General features: G+C 39.6%; 1 long non-coding RNA gene across 3 annotated transcripts in view; it reads right to left on the bottom strand.

The window, feature by feature from the left end:
- LOC129657591 (uncharacterized) overlaps nucleotides 1-11,079 on the bottom strand; it is a 47,121-nt gene extending 36,042 nt beyond the window's left edge. For 2 of the 3 annotated variants that reach the window (XR_008716866.1, XR_008716864.1), the window contains exons 1-2: nucleotides 11,015-11,079; nucleotides 7,192-7,313 (exon numbers count right to left, since the gene is read on the bottom strand). This is a non-coding gene — a long non-coding RNA (uncharacterized LOC129657591). Of the gene's footprint in view, nucleotides 1-7,191; nucleotides 7,314-10,648; nucleotides 10,707-11,014 lie in introns of those variants that run through there. The other variant, XR_008716865.1, reaches the window with a different exon arrangement.
- Between the last annotated feature and the right edge of the window lie 2,919 nt (nucleotides 11,080-13,998).

Genomic DNA, 13,998 nt, shown 5'->3' with positions numbered 1-13,998 from the left:
ATATATATATCAGTTCAGTTCAGTTCAGTCACTCAGTCGTGTCCGACTCTTTGCGACAACACACCAGGCCTCCCTGTCCATCACCAGCTCCCGGAGTTCACTCAGACTCACGTCCATCGAGTTAGTGATGCCATCCAGCCATCTCATCCTCTGTCGTCCCCTTCTCCTCCTGCCCCCAATCCCTCCCAGCATCAGAGTCTTTTCCAATGAGTCAACTCTTTGCATGAGGTGGCCAAAGTACTGGAGTTTCAGCTTTAGCATCATTCCTTCCAAAGAAATCCCAGGGCTGATCTCCTTCAGAATGGACTGGTTGGATCTCCTTGCAATCCAAGGGACTCTCAAGAGTCTTCTCCAACACCACAGTTCAAAAGCATCAGTTCTTCGGCTCTCAGCCTTCTCCACAGTCCAATCTCACATCCATACATGACCACAGGAAAAACCATAGCCTTGACTAAATGGACCTTTGTTGGCAAAGTAATGTCTCTGCTTTTGAATATGCTATCTAGGTTGGTCATAACTTTTCTTCCAAGGAGTAAGCGTCTTTTAATTTCATGGCTGCAGTCACCATCTGCAGTGATTTTGGAGCCAAGAAAAGATAAAGTCTGACACTGTTTCCACTGTTTCCCCATCTATTTCCCATGAAGTGGTGGGACCAGATGCCGTGATCTTCGTTTTCTGAATGTTGAGTTTTAAGCCAACTTTTTCACTCTCCACTTTCACTTTCATCAAGAGGCTTTTTAGTTCCTCTTCACTTTGTGCTATAAGGGTGGTGTCATCTGCATATCTGAGGTTATTGATATTTCTCCCGGCAATCTTGATTCCAGCTTGTGCTTCTTCAAGCCCAGCGTTTCTCATGATGTACTCTGCATATAAGTTAAATAAGCAGGGTGACAATATACAGCCTTGACGTACGCCTTTTCCTATTTGGAACCAGTCTGTTGTTCCATGTCCAGTTCTAACTGTTGCTTCCTGACCTGCATACAAATTTCTCAAGAGGCAGGTCAGGTGGTCTGATATTCCCATCTCTTTCAGAATTTTCCACAGTTTATTATGATCCACAAAGTCAAAGGCTTTGGCATAGTCAATAAAGCAGAAATAGATGTTTTTCTGGAACTCTCTTGCTTTTTCGATGATCCAGCGGATGCTGGCAATTTATATATATAAAACTGAATCACTTTGTTATACACCTGAAACTAACACAACATTGTAAATCAACTGTACTCCAATAAAACTAAATAAATATATAAAATGAGACAAATTAAGAAAATGAATTTAGGCAATCTGACTCCTCAGTGTATGTGTTAACTGCAATGTTATTTACTAGTAGTTCTATGTTAATAAATCACTATTTTTTAAATCTCTTCCTCTTTTCCCATTACCTTGTTCTTTCTTCTCTTTTTACCATCATTATCTCTGGCTGGGGGGCTTCTCTGATGGCTCAAGTGGTAAAGAATCCTGCAATGCAGGAGACACAGATTTGATCCCTGAGTACAAAGCTCCCCAGGGAGAGGAAATGGCAACCCACTCCAGCATTCTTGCCTGGGGAATCCCACAGACAGAGGAGCCTGGTGGGCTACGATCCGCAGGGTCGAAAAGAGTCAGACATGACTGAGCATGCACACACACATCTCTGGCTGGGCTCATGACTCAGAACTCCAGCAGTAGGTCAATGGCAACTGCAATAAACTACAGCAGAACAAACACCACCACAATGACCACAATGACCACAGCCTTTGTAGTCTTCTAAATGAAGCCATCTAGGCAAGGATGCTCTTTAAGCAGGTTCTTGTCAAGGAACCTCAAAAGAAGCAGGGAGCATTTTGCCCTGACACATAGTATAACAAAAGGAACTCTGGGTACATATATAGACAGCAATTCTTTGTACTCAGCGATAACCCTTGCTCTTCTCAACCTCATGTGCTTCCTTCCTCTGGCAAGTTTCACTCAGTTTCTCTTATCTAAAAACTCTGCCCCAAATTGATGCCTGCCAGATAACTTTCTCAATGGAATCCCATTTCATTTTAGCCTTGGTCAAATTCTTAAAAATCAACCAACTTGATGCCATGAAGCCCTGAGAACAGTAAATGTGCCCAGCGTAACTCAGTGGGCTGGTGCACAGCATGGCTCTGAACCCCAGACCTGCCCCCGGGGTCTGGCTTCGGGGAAATGCCCCTGAATCAGAACCGGACTTGGGAACATGGGCTCTGCTCTCCAAGAGACCTTTCCTACTGCCAGTCCCAGTTTTACCACTTACTAGATCTGTATCTTGAGAATCATTTAATCAGATATTACTATCAGAAAGAGATTCAAATGTAGTTACTTGCAAAGGGTATAAGACTATAGTTTAGAAAAGCCCAATACATCCAGTAAAAAGCTATTTACATTCAAAGATAATCTGTTATTTCTCTTATGCATGATAAACATGCAAAAATGGACATTTCTGTATACCAATAATAACCAATTACAATGTTTAACTTCTTTTTCAAATATTTACCAAAAATACAAAATACAGATTTAGGAAGTGATATGCTTTTCTGGTGGCTCAGCAGTTAAAGAATCCACCTGGAATGCAGAAGACATAGGAGACACAGGTTCGATCCCTGGATCGGGAAGATGCCCTGGAGGAGGGCATGGCAACCCACTCCAGCATCCTTTCTGGGAGAATCCCATGGACAGAGAAGCCTAGCAGGCTACAGTCCATGGGATTGCAGAGTTGCACATGACTGAAGTGACTGAGCACAACTGAACATCCATCACCAATATTTTAAGAAATAATTTAATTGGTTTAGTAGAAGGAGAAATATTTCTACTTCCAAAAAAAATGTATGCATATATATATATATAAAGGATGCCTAATTCTTCCATATACAACATATATGTATCTTTAATGTAATCCCAATCAAAAGCCCAATAAAATTTTTACTAGAATTCTGCAAAATTAAAATAAAACTCATCTATAAAAACAAATGGGTCAAACTATAAAATTTTGAAAGAGATGAGCAAGGATAAAAGACTATTTTATCAAATAGTAAAATATAGTATAAAACACAAATCCAAACAGTGTGTTAGTTCTAATACAAAACTAGACATAACACCAATGGGTCTATATAGGAAATTTGTTATGTATACAAATGTAACATATGATATGGAAATTTAAGATGCTTTTATACATGGTATTGCGTTATCTCATTAGAAATCGTGGGAGAGAAATAAACTTAAGTTTATACCTCACACAAAACCCAAATAAGTTCCAAATGCTGTTAAGAATTAAAGAAAACATAAAATAAAAACTAGTATAAAAGATCTAACAATCAAATATTAAGAGGAAGAATAACTTCATACATTTGAAAAATAGATAAAATTTCCCTATACAAAGACAGCTTTCCTTTAAAAAATTTCAAATTATAAACATTAAAATAAAAAAGCATATGGATTAAGAAAAACAATTTCAATAAAAATGGCAAATGATGATTTTCATATCATCTTGACAATATAAAAACCTGCTCAAATCAATTTTTGAATGATGTCAAAATAAGCTAAAATATGTAAAGAGTTCCCACACATAGACAAGAAAATAAGGTGCTAATAAATAATTAGGCAAGGGATAAAACAGACAATTCATACAAAGAAGAAATACAATGAATAAACAAGCCTCTGGAAGATATATTAACATCGCCATTAATCAAAGAAATGCAAATTAAGGCCACATTGGAGCACTCTTTTCTAACTGTAAGATTAACAAACATTGTCTTTCGATAAAAATACTCAGTGTCAGTGAGATCATAATGAAATCAATCACACACTCATATTTTTGGTATCAAGAGAGAGGTACACAAGCATTTGAGTCACAAAGTAGCAAATCACCTATGTTAAAAAAGAAGAAAAAAGTTTTTAAAATAGGAAAACTGCAAGCACAAAGGTGTTTACAGCAGTGCTATATTTTTATTAAAAATTCTGACAATTACCTAAACGTCTTGGTGCGCACTTGCTCTAGGAAGCTTTGCCATCCTGCCTGCCCTGCTGCTTCCCAGTCTTCAGGCTTCAGTCTCTCCCGAGCATCCTTATCACGGATATGTCCCCAGCCTTTGGCATGGGACCTGGCACATGGTAGGGGTTTAGTAATTACTGACTGAATGAGTGAATAAATGAATGAATCCATGTTAAACAGTAGCAGATTGTATTAGTATGGCTCTTGACGAAATATGAAGCTATTAATTTGCTAATTATGAAGATTATGTTGCAACTCAGAAACTGCTTCGGGATAGTAGTGCCAAGTGGGGGAAAGAAACAGAATACCTAAGTGCACATATATTATGATTGTAACTAGATAGTTGTTGTAGGCACATGGACAAACCCTGGTGGATATGTAAATCCAATAATGTTTTTCTGTTGTTGTTGTTGTTGGAGCCATAGTATTATGGATATTTGTCTTTTTCTTTTTTAAAAAAAGCATACTATTTTTTCTCTTTTTACAACTATAAAAAGGCGGGAGGTGGGGGTGGAATTCACAAGCCATGAGTTAGGATATTTGGCTGCCAGTCCTGACTCTGCTATTTAATAGCTTCCTGACCTTGGACAACCTGCTGGAACTCTTTGAGCCTCAGTTTCCTCATCTATTAAATGAGGAAAATAGCTACCTCTCAGAACTGTTGTGAGGTGTAAATGGCCTAATGCATGTGAAAGGATTTTATAAACTATGAAAAGCTGTATAAATGAGATGCCATTATTATTAAAGCAGCCTTTGTCTCCTAAGAGAAATGGTCTTTTTTCTTCCAAATTGTTTACATTTAGTCATTTACATATGACACACAAAAAATTCCTAAGTTACTGAAATACACAATATCACAAACTAATATTAGACAGACCCTAAAGGCGCATCAGGCAGTAATGGATTTCCCACTGGGGAAGTAGAGGGACCCATGAGGTGCTGGAGGTGAATGGGAAATGAACCCAAAGGGAGACGGATTCTCCACGTAATCAAATAAGGAAAGTCACAGAAAAATGTAAAGCCAACTTTTCAACATTAATTATTTAATTTTCAACAACCCATTCCTATCCCTAGTTAGCCAGTCCTCTTCCTTCTAGATGGCGACTATTGTTTTATTATGCGTTTTTCTAGGATACTTTATGCACATGTACGCGAACACGAACGTGTTACTTTTTTCCTTTCAGAAAAATTTAACTATACATCTTGGTGCTTTTTATATATTGCTACATAGAGAATTTCCTCATTTCTTTTGCAGCTGTGCTCTACGTCATTCATTGAATGGATGTGCCTTTATTCGTTTATTTTATCAATCCCTTTTGAAAGAATATCTGGGTTGTTTCCAATCATTTTCTCTGCCCTCTGAGGAAGGAAGGCTTCATTCTGCCTTAATGCCTTAAGCTGTGACAATGAGGCAGCTAGAGATCAGGTCTAGAGCAAGCCCAGCCCAGAGACACCCCTGCTCGCTCCTCTTCTGAACAAGCAGACAGACCTTTGGAATCTTCGCAGTTATTTTTCTTGCCCTCAGTCAAAATCACACAGTTGCAAGGACCTATTTCAGTTAGCCCTCTTCTTAAAAGTCAGTATAATGCTATAGTGAAGATTCTAAAACCAGACTACCTGGGTCCAAGAACTGGCTCTTCCCACTTATTATTCAAATTCTGTCTCAAAATGGGGATAATAATAGTAAACACCTCACAGGGTTTTATAAGGCTTAAGTGAGCTATGTAGGTATCAGTGGCTCTTATAATGTCCACATCTTTCAAGGGGTATTTAGGAAGGAGCAACCAAAACAATAAAAGGTGTCTTTATCTCAAGGAATAAATCCTAAATCAGTGGTTCTCAAAATGTGGTCTGTGGACCAACCGTGCCACCTGGAAACTTGTGAGAAATGTAAACCTGCCGAATCAGAATCCCTGAGGGTGGGAGGGACAGCCCAGCAATCTGGTTTTTAACAAGCCCTCTAGGTAATTCTGATAAGTGCTATGGTTTAAGAACTATTGTTCTAAAATGTAGGGTTTGGCAGGGGAGGGTGGTTTTAAAACATACTCAGTTCATGGAATGCCTGAAAATCACGTTCTTTATGGGACCTCGTGAGTTGGTGACACAGAATTTCATGCATTTTACTACCGGAAAAATATGCCTATATTATTTGTATGAAGTTTTCTGTGTCTCAAAAAATATACCAAATATATTGTTTTCTTTTAGATGACATTTCCAAAGTTTTCTCTCAGCATCTGTTGGCTACTTATAGTTCAGTAGCATCAACAGATCAAATAGTAGCAGGTGTCCGTTAATTAAAAATATGGAGGTGAAAAATTCAAAATGGAAAAATTCTAACTCTTAAACTTAACTCTATAATTACAAAATGGGACTGAACCACTATGATTTAACTTTAGTCTTGTCTTCATTTGTTTATTCACTCAGTGTTTACTGACCACTGACTACATTGTCAAAGCTTTCCTGAGCTCTTGGGATTTTAGTGAATAAGACCGGCAAGAGAAAGATATTATCTATCCATTCATCTATCTACAGGAAATCACAGCCCAACTTGTACTATACCCATGCTTCCAAGCCATTGCGCAGAGTTTTCAGAGAGAAACAAGCCATTATGGTCCCCGTCCTCCCTGGAACCAACACAGTGCTTTCTTCAATGAAGAAATTCTATTATCCTGTACTATAAGCAAAGGATGTCAAGTAGGTCTGAAGTTAATTTCAGCCAGTTGGGGGGGCCTCTCTGGGGCATTATTTTGAGGAAGATTCTAAAACAATATTCTGACTGGGCAGGAAAGAGTGCTGGACACAAGAGAGAAGAGCATACCAACATAAGGGTTTTTATTTGCAAACTGCTGAAACTCCAGTACTTTGGCCACCTCATGTGAAGAGTTGACTCATTGGAAAAGACTCTGATGCTGGGAGGGATTGGGGGCAGGAGGAGAAGGGGACGACAGAGGATGAGATGGCTGGATGGCATCACTGACTTGATGGACGTGAGTCTGAGTGAACTCTGGGAGTTGGTGATGGACAGGGAGGCCTGGTGTGCTGCGATTCATGGGGTCGCAAAGAGTTGGACACGACTGAGCGACTGAACTGAACTGAACTGAACTGAAGAGTATAGCCTTTCTATTCTTTTAGGAAATAGCCTCCCATTTTCCAAAGGAAAAGCAAAGCTATTTCCCAGCATTTCTTGGGTGATAAAATCATACCTTTTGCCTTGTGTCCCTCTGAGGCTCCTGGTATCATTGGCATCCTTTTCTGTGGTGCTTTCCTTCTCTAAGAGCCTTTGGGAATGGCCTGGTCAAGGTCAGAGTCCGTGAACAGTGCCTGCCTGATGTCAAATATATTAGCATAAGACATAGAGAACAGACTTACGGACACGGTGGGGTTGAGGGTAAGAAGGAGAGGGTGGGACGAGTGGAGAGAGTAGCATGGAAACACACACACTAACATATGTAAAATAGATAGCCAGTGGGAATTTGCTGTATGATGCAGGGATCTCAAACCTAGGCTCTGTGATGACCTAGAGAGGTGGCGTAGGGTGAGAGGTGGGAGGGAATCTCAAAAAAAGGGAGGGGACATATGCATACCTATGGCTGATCCATGTTGATGTATGGCAGAAACCAACATAATCTTGTAATTATCCTTTGATTAAAAATAAGTAAATTTTAAAAATACATTAGCATGGAATGATGTTCTCTGTAGTGTCTGTGCTGAGGCCCCAGTGCCCATCCCTGCCACTTCCTTCCATTGGCTTCAGGACACCTGGCTTGCTCCTAAGTGTGAAACAGCAGGGTTTGTTTCCCTGAATGAGAGAGCACACCCCTTCCCCTTTGCTACTTGGTTGGCATTACACGGATGTGAACAAATGGTCCTTCCTTTCCACCTCCATGTCAACCAGCCCCTTGGAATAAACATAAAGAAGATTCCCACTCAAACTTCATGGAAGAGAACACAAGGAGACAAAATAGGCATTAGGGTCAAGAATCACCTGGTTGGGCTGGGTCTCCATTTGCTCTACAATTTAAAAAGGTGTGTGTGGCATTTCTACCTTACTCTTTATTTGCTTACATGCCTCTCTGACAAGGAAATCATGAATCCCTATTTAGGGTTCATTAGGCTCAGAGCTCTGGGGAAGTAAGTCTGAACTGAACCAACCTGGCTCATGTGGTCAGCTAGAGCTATAATGTGGAATGTGCTGCAGAAAATCCATTCAATGCTTTAAATGACAAAAACCCTGGCACTCCAAAGATTTTTATTTTCCAGCCCATTTCCTTCAAGAAAAACCAATATGGAAACATAACCAGAATATCTTTCAATTAGTTCTACTGAGAACAAATGGAGATTCTATTTATCCTGATTTGCTGAAGATATTAGAAATCATGTTTCTCTCCCTCCCCCCAAAATGTTAAAGAAGTTCGCCATATTTGCTCATCACCTGATTATTTTCTGGTATTATTTGGATTTCCTTTTCTTGGTCTTCCTTTTTAAATATTTCTGTTTTCTTAACAAGTTTCTTTAAGTGTCTCAAACATAGTGTTTTTGACCTCTTTTTTTTATAATTTTTTTTTTTGTACTCATCAAAAAGTGCATATATGTTCTGGAACTATTTAATTCTAAACCCCACCACAAAATGATGCTTTATGATATGTTTAAAGTTGTAAACTGGAAATCACATCAATGTGTTCCATAGAAAACTAATTGTAAAAACTTATTAGATCTTCACCCAGTTGATTCTAATTTTATACCACTGTGATATCTGATTAAAATGTGGCTAACTCTCAGTTAACCCTAATAATGGACAAGAAGAGTACTGTTAAATTAAATCACAGATTACTGTTTCTATGTTTCTATAGTAATATCAATCTCCCCCCCATCAGAATGCAGAAGTGACACTAAAGGGGAATACTGACAGGTTTATTTTTTGTTGTTTTTCTTCCTATCTTCTTTTGGAAAACAATGGGCAAAGACAAGAGGAAAAAGAGTATAGGATGAACACCATGAAAGTGCCATGAACCATCCCTAGAGAGTAAAAAAAAATGGCTTTTGTTGGGACTTTCAAGATTGTGGATATAATACGCCATGTCCATTCACTGGCTTTAGGCACAGTTTTTACGGCCAGTCATAAAATGGAAAGTAAAGGTTCATTGTGAAACAGTTGGCACATATTTAACAAAGGTAAGACAAGCTGGCACCACTATAATTTATACCCATTAGCATGGGGTTCAGTGGTGATCCTATGGTAGAGGGCACAGCTAATAAAGAACTTCAAAAGAAGAGAGAACAAATTACGAAATATAGATTTGTATAAGCAGTTTACATTTTCAACGATGGTGAAATTAAATTTAACTTGCAACGGCTAGCAAATTTCACTACTAGTTCATATAAATAACCCAGCAAATCTATAACTGGATAAAGATTTCACACGAGTTTTTCCATAAAAAAGACCCAGTTATAATATCTAAGATCTATTTTACTTTCAAAAGAATTAAAATGATAGCTCTTGAAAGCACTTAAGAAAGGTTATCTGTCAAATCTACACTTCTAAAGATTTTCTTTGTGAAGACAGTGACTAACTGGATCCTTCTGCCTTGTAATAATAACCCCCCCCCCCACCATAGTTCTAAAAATAGGAACTAATTGACTCTTTGACCCTTACATTTACAGGTAAAACAATTCCATCTCCATTAGCCCATTTTCCGGACCCGTGGTTATCTGGTTATTTTTCTCTGGATCTTTTCACCATTCCCACTTTTCTCTCAAAGTAAGACAGTCAGTTAGGTCTCAGTGAAGTTTCCTTCAAACCCCTCAAGAAGCATTTCCATTTCTTCCAACTTTTGTGTGCTTTCCTTTAGTTTGGGCAATTCCATCAAAAACATAACCAGGCACTTCTGAATTCCTAAGAGAAAAGATCTGAACACAAAGATGACAACTAAACCTTTGAAACCATAAGAGCACTAATCTCCATGTTAAGAGTACGGAGGGCCTGCAAAACCACACAAGCTCCTCTGGAGAACATGTTCTTTACCTGAGAACTAACAGCCTGCTGCAAGACAGGCTCTCTGCTCATCTTAGGTCTTGCCATAAGAGCTTATACTGTGATGCACAATATAGGAGAGGAATGAGCAGAATGCTATGATGGAGATACTTAAATCAGCTGCTTTTTCGTGCAATAAAGCACGAAAGTTGGTAAGTCCAGTTCTTTCTGAGACCCCAGAGATCAGAAAGAATTCAGTGAGGGGCAATAATTTGAAGAGCAATTACTATGGTATTCTTTATCAGAAATTTTGTGAAATGTAGGTTTGGCACACTTATTTCTGTCATTCTTTCTCACATTTCAAATGCTAAGGTAATCCACTGAAAAATATCAATTTGATAATTAAAACTTGAATGGCCTGGCGTGTTGCATCAGACCACGGAGCAAACCGAAGGTCCATCTCAATGGTATTTACTAGTATCACAATGGTCACACCAATTACACCCCTCACAAGTCATGGAACAAATAAAGACAACTGTGAATGCTTGGCAGTCAAACAGAAACAGCGACTCTTCTATTTAACCACAGGGGCTGAAAGGAGTGCTGTAAATTCAAGATTCGTAAGCCCCTATCTACTTCTTTATCACATGTCCTTGTGTGCTTTACTGCTCAAAATGTGGCCCCCGTACCTGCAGCATGGGCAGCACTGGTGAACTGTGAGAAACGCAGAATCCCTGGTCCCACCTCAGACTGATTAAACCCACACTTTGACAACATTGCCAAGTGATCTGTATGTATATTAAAGTCTGAGGAATACTACCTTCGTGTGTGTGTGTGTGTGTGCGCGCCAACTACTAGCTATAAAATGATTTTGTCCTCTTAAGCTCCCTCACCAAGAAGTTAAAAACACTAGTTTAACAAAAATATAGCAATCACAACTCTCCTGTAAAGCCACTGGCAAAGCCTTTTGTCGTTAGATTCATAGGAAGGCCAGGGGAAAACCAGTTAAAAGACGGCTCTTGGCAAAACATCAAATACTCCCTTCCGTGTCTTACCTTGTCTAGTGAGGAATCTCCCTAGAATTGACTTCTTTATTTCACACACTTTTCTACCATTCAGAGTCTAGAAAAACTTCAAAGGAGGACCAGGTGCTCTAAAATTAACAGCTGTTTATAATTTTAATTAATTTTCTGCAAGACTTTAGTTTCCTAGCAGTCCTGAGATGATTCTGAACACAAGTGGAAGAGCAAGCAGCCTATGAGCATATTCACCCAAGGGTCAACACGACCCTACAATCACAGCAAGGGGACTTGGAAAAGGTAGGGGGAGGAGGGAAGGTTTTGTCACACAAAGTACTTGGAACCTTCTTTCACCTGTTTAAATGAACACAACAAGAGATCTAATTTGAGGTGAATTATAATACCTTTCTTTGAAATGCTACATGGCTTCCAAACCAGGCTGCGGTTTAGTTTTCCATGATGTCAGAACTTCATGGATAGAACATTTTAGGAACAGAAGCATGCATTCTGATGGAAAAGGGACAGATATCTATAGATGAGATTTCAAAGGATATGGAGAACAATTTCTCACACTTGTAGCTTATTTTCATTGGAGACAAAACAGCAACTGGTAGAAATTCTTGCTCATTCCCCAAACTATCCCTTTCAAGAAAGTACTTATATTTTCAGGTACCTTAAGGAATCAGGCAATGGCACCCCACTCCAGTACTCTTGCCTGGAAAATCCCATGGATGGAGGGGCCTGGCAGGCTGCAGTCCATGGGGTCACAAAGAGTTGGACACAACTGAGCAACTTCACTTTCACTTTTCACTTTCATGCATTGGAGAAGGAAATGGCAACCCACTCCAATGTTCTTGGCTGGAGAACCCCAGGGACGGGGGAGCCTGGTGGGCTGCTGTCTATGGGATCTCACAGAGTCGGACATGACTGAAGCAACTTAGCAGCAGCAGCAAGGAGTCATTTGTACATGGGCTCTTAAATTTCCCCTTCCTTGTTTTCTCTGCCTAGCATATACTGTGTCTCAGTATCTGCACAGAACAGTCTGAAGACATGTACTGTACAGGATTCCTTAGAGTGGTGCTTCCTAAAAAGTGGACCAGAGGTCACCCGCATCACAATCAACTGGAGTTGTTACAATGCAACTCAGGAGCCTCTGGATCTAATAAGCCAGGATCCACAGAAGTCAGGTCTTGGAACCTACATTTTAAAACAAGCTCCTAAGTGATGTTACCTACATACCAATTCTTACAGTTGAAAATCAGCTGAGTTTTGGATTATGAGAGCATCCCAGCCTATATAGTATTCCATAACTATCTCCAGCATGTAGGGAGGGGTACGAATGAGCCTGAAGTGTCTTACCATCTTGGGAATTACAAGCAGCCTGGGTGCTAGGGGGAAAACAAGGTGTATCAGTGGATATATGTGCTGGTGATTTAAATGAAGGAATGACGTCCAGCCCAGGTCCTGTCCGTCCTGTGAAAGGACATTTCCACAACCAACCATAGCACCCAGCAAGTTCTCTTGAACTTTGGGAACAATCACTGTCAGGAAGAAGTGGGATGTCAGCTAGATGGTTTGTATTGTAGAAACCCCTAAAGTAACACACATCACTTCAATTTTGTACCTGTTGGTCCTTGCCTGAATTCACTTTGCAACTGATTTTCATATCTTGGGTTGTTTTAGAATTTGCAGGGCCACCAGAATTAAGCTCCCATTTGTTAGCTTCTATGCAAGAAATTAGTAGGTTTAAATTTTCCTTCTGGATCAGCAACAGACAATTCTCTAAATTGTCTATTCACAAAGCTCTAAATTCACAGTGCTCTTGTCACATTATTGGTGTTTTTTGGTCTTTTCCAGATAGAAAGGAAATATTTATTTGAATAGTAGAATAAGAAGGTGATCCAGAAAGAGAGGGCTTCCCTGATAACTCAGTTGGTAAAGAATCTGCTTGCAATGTAGGAGACCCCGGTTTGATTCCTGGGTCGGGGAAGATCCCCTGGAGAAGGGCTAGGCTACCCACTCCAATATTCTTGGACTTCCCTTGTGGCTCAGTTGGTAAAGAATCCGCCTGCAATGTGGGAGACCTGGGTTTGATCCCTGGGTTGGGAAGATCCCCTGGAGAAGGGAAAGGCTACCCACTCCAGTATTCTGGCCTGGAGAATTCCATGGACTGTATAGTCCTTGCAGTCGCAAAGAGTCGGACACAACTGAGTGACTTCCACTTCACTTCACTTCCAGAAAGAGAACCATTACAACATTCAGTGTTTATAGGAGAATATTAATGCACATTTTAATTTAAACTCCAAAGACGACAAACGAATTAACTGGTACATATTTTAAACCACTCTTATAGTAAAAGAGTCTCTTTGAATTTTGTTTCTTATCAAGATAAGTTCATTCTTCCATTGAAATCAGCAATGATGTAATAGATTTCTGATACGGTTTTTCCACCAACCCATACACCCAGCCCAGATTCATAAACTGTCATCTGGACACCTACAGATTATGATCAATAGTTAACCATTTCATGTTTCATTTAATGTGAGATTTCCTCTTTGAGGTCTTATATAAAAAAAAAAATTACACAAGGAATTAAGTTTCGCTACAAAGGAGTACTAGAGGAAGGTTATGTCTGGCCCATGAACCAAATGATTTCCATCCTTATGTAAAGCAGACAGCCCTAGGTGTACCACCAGGCTCCTAATAGATAACCATCGATTCTTTTTCCCTAAAATGACTGACTGCTGCCCCTATATACTACTCCAAACTAACTATACTCAGAATGAATTAAGGTTGGTATTTGCATGACAGGAAATGAACATATGATCTTTGAGTGACGTATGCAGCCACCCTCACTTACATTTAAACCCTATGTTCCTTGGGTTCTCAACATTACTGATATGCAAACAGAGATTTATGCTGGATGCCTGTTCTCCATGCCCCCAATTTCCATCATTCCATAGAGCTCCATGTTCAGTGTCTGGTGTTTCTGGATCTGAAGTGGCCACACAATTGGCTGA

This window comes from Bubalus kerabau, chromosome 7 (assembly GCF_029407905.1).
Source record: "Bubalus kerabau isolate K-KA32 ecotype Philippines breed swamp buffalo chromosome 7, PCC_UOA_SB_1v2, whole genome shotgun sequence".
In the NCBI taxonomy this organism is placed as follows: domain Eukaryota; kingdom Metazoa; phylum Chordata; class Mammalia; order Artiodactyla; family Bovidae; genus Bubalus; species Bubalus kerabau.
The sequence above is the reverse complement of the archived record's forward strand: the minus strand, read 5'-3'. Positions and strand labels throughout refer to the sequence as shown.